We start from the raw sequence: 3,392 nt of genomic DNA, 5'->3' as shown, positions 1-3,392 counted from the left end.
TTTCTCCTTGATTAAATGATGTCTAAGGTCCCCTTTGAATGTAAAAGTCTATGATTCTTCCCAGCAGTTAAAAAAAAAAAATAGGTGAGTTGATTTTGAAGACTATTTTATAGCAGAAAGCAAAACAATCTGTTGGAGCGAAGGCAAAGTAAGAAATTTTTCTCCTCACTGAGAAGGTAAATAAAAAGAAAATCCACTTCTTCACAGGGTCTGAAAACTATGTAACCTAAATTTTATTTATACTCAAAGTATATATATATCTATAAAACCTAGCAAGTTATTTCCTGTTGTGCTTAGCAACTCAGGCAAGAAATGGTCAAGAAACATTGTCTTTCATTAAAAGAAGACAATCAAGTTGACAAAACTTCTTTAAAAATTTATTTCTATTTTTTTAGAGACAGGATCTCACTATGTTGCCCAGCCTGGACTAGAACTCCTCATCCCATGGCCTCAGCTTCCCGAATAGCTGGAACTGGAGGCATGTGCCACTGCAACTGGCTACAAATTCTTGAATGGTTTAAAAATCTTTAAAACTAGTTAGAAGTGGAGTTTTAGGTTTATAAACAAATGCAAACATAAAATAATACTAGCATTATTTGAAACTTAAATTTGTATTTTGTATGAAAATGTCATTAGATCAAAAAATATCTTTAGGTCCTGCAGATCCTTGTGGAACAAAGAATTGGTAAGGAGTAAAAACAAATTATGTAAAAATAACATTGCATAGATAAAGCTACTTTGTTGACTTCCTTCAACTGACACATTTAATAAGCAGAAGTGTTTGCAGAGAATAACTGGGATTAAATTGCCTCATACATTTCATTACAAGTTGGCAGGACCAAATGATTTCTGACAAGAAGACCAAGAAACTTTCTCTCTGCTAGCCTGAACAGATTATTAAGAAATGACACAAGCTATTTCGTTAAATTTTCTATTGCTTTTCTGACTCCACAAGGAAATTGGGGGTCTACAAAGGTGTCTGTCTATGTGCGATTTAATCAGGAGATACAGGGTTTCTCAGGTGCTTGGATTTTCTTGTTCTTTCTTTGGGGATATTTCAGGTTAAAAGCAGGATGGCTGCGTAATATCTCCAGAACTTTAATGAGAACAAGACTTATATCAAAGGTTTTAAGAAAGCAATTTGAACGGTTCAAAGTAAAAGAGAACAGGACAGTCACAATACCCTAAATTACAAAGAAAAAAATGACAGACTTTATGAATCAGGAATCTAACTTCTTCCCCTTTCGCTCCCAGACCACTAGTTTCCCTCCCAGGAGAGCAACTCAACCCTTGAGCCCGGAGGATTCCCCGTAGAGGGAAAGCAGTCTACTCACAGCGACTCCTCTTTCTGCACACAGGGTGCGGACCGCTCCACAATCTGCACCAGCCCCAGGTGCTTTTCTACCCTCCTGCAATTCTTTGAACCTCCAGGACCAGGGAAGGGTGGTCTGTGATTGGCAAGAGGCACCTCACATGGGCTGAGCTTGCCGCTGCCTGCCCTGCCTCGCTGAGACGGGGGAGTAACCGGAGGCTGTCAGTAGATTTCTGCTGCTTTGGAATGTGTGACTCTGACAGATGGAAGCACCTTGACAGCCACACTCATTGCTTTCCTGGATCCCTCCTAGGTCTGGACTTTACTGGAATACAAACTCAGGGCTTTTATTTTGATTTGATTCTATTAGTGTAATTTGATCCTCACTCCTGCTTTTGTGTGTTGAAGGCTTGTTAGTCCTGATCGCTGACAGAGATACTGATATGTGCTTACCTGTGCAGGGCCATGTCCAGTTTTAGTTTATAACCCTTGCATATGCCAAATTCATGGAGACAGTCATTGCCCAAGTAATGCTCATACTGTAGGTAGCCCAAAGACCGATAAGGAGCAAGAGATGTGGAAAGAAACAGATTGCGAAAAATTCAGGCAAAGAGAGAGGGCTCAAGTGATTATCTGATGTCCAATTCTTCCCTCCCCTCTTCTTTCCTCCCTTTCCTTTCCCTTCTCTTCCCTTCCTTTCTTTATTCCTTCTTCCCTGACTTCTGGAGCCATCATGTGTTATACATGGCACACAGAGCATTATTTTAATGGCTGCATAACCTATCGTAGTATACATGCACCATAGCTTGTTTAACCTGAGTTAGGAGTTGGTAACAGCAGTAATGTTAGAATCTACTGAGTGCTTTAATCAATAGACTTGGGAGTTCCTCAAGGGTCAGCATCATCTCTATCTCAGGTTAGATTGTTCAGGAGCAGACTTGAGACAAAATTTAGTGTTCAATATATCTATTCGGGAGTGTCCTGAGATTAACACCCATGGCAGGGTCAGGGAAGAAACAGGATTGGGCAGAGAAAGAAGTTGAGCTGCAATATAGGTGGGACAGTCTGAAGGAGTCCCCCTTGGGAAACTCTGGAGGAAGATGGCCTGTCAATATAGCTCTGCCACTGGGCTCCTCTATCATCTGCCCTTCAATGTGGGTTGCCCTGGGAAGGCAGCTTTCTGCATCTGAGGCAAGTCTTGAAAGGGGCTGATAACTGGAGGTTGGAGGTTGCAAGTACTCCCAGCAGCAGGGCAAGCTCCCCCTTGAAGGGGGACTGCATGGAGCACCTCTGTGTCCATCACAATGCCTTATTCCTCTGCCGCTCTTCAGGGCCTGATTAGATAAATTATCATATTTCACACAATGGAATTCTGTGCAATGGTTAAAAATGACACCACAGATAAACATTTAATGTCATGGAAATAAGTTCAGTTATTTACTTAACAAATATTTATTGAAAACTTAGGATGTGCCAGGCACTCTTCTAGAGGCTGAAAATGAAAAAGCGGTTTACAAAATAGTTTGTGTGATCTGACACATTTTAATTTTTAAGAAAGTTTACCTATGACTTAAAAAGTTAGGAGTAATATACAGCAAACATTAACCAGAGTGTATCTGGATGGTAAAATACGGGTGACTTTTACAGTCTTCTATTTTTGCAGTTCGTATGTTTACAAAGGATCTATATTATAATTATAAGAACATATAAATTATTAAAAATGTGTGCTGTCCTGGAAAGATTTGTGATAAAGTAGCAAGGAAGCAAACAAGCACATATGAATTTCTATTCATGTCTTAGGCATTTTATATTCCATTACCATGATTATATGGGGAGAAAACAAAAAGATTTGCAAATCTTCAAAATAGATAATGTGACCACAAACCCAATAGCAAGAGACAAGAGACTAGCTAGGAAAAGGAAGATGAGTTTTCAGATAATAACTGCAACTGAATAGATGAGGAATGTCAAATCCGTAATGTATGACAGGCTTATTTTTCCAGTTGATTGATTTCTAACTCTCTTCTGCTAATCCCTCTTTCTCTCTGGCTAAGTGGCTCCCTTAACCACATCTTAACCT

The 3,392-nt window shown here is 39.6% G+C and overlaps 1 protein-coding gene across 1 annotated transcript in view; it reads right to left on the bottom strand.

Moving 5' to 3' along the window:
* UPK1B (uroplakin 1B) overlaps positions 1–1,373 on the bottom strand; it is a 41,238-nt gene extending 39,865 nt beyond the window's left edge. Inside the window, exon 1 of the mRNA XM_011940663.1 lies at positions 1,335–1,373. The gene's annotated coding sequence lies outside the window, so the exon portion shown is untranslated. The remainder of the gene's footprint in view (positions 1–1,334) is intronic.
* Positions 1,374–3,392: the final 2,019 nt, after the last annotated feature.

The sequence above is a fragment of the Colobus angolensis genome, unplaced genomic scaffold (assembly GCF_000951035.1).
Source record: "Colobus angolensis palliatus isolate OR3802 unplaced genomic scaffold, Cang.pa_1.0 Scaffold190, whole genome shotgun sequence".
Taxonomy (NCBI): domain Eukaryota; kingdom Metazoa; phylum Chordata; class Mammalia; order Primates; family Cercopithecidae; genus Colobus; species Colobus angolensis.
This window is presented reverse-complemented; position numbering and strand designations above follow the sequence as displayed.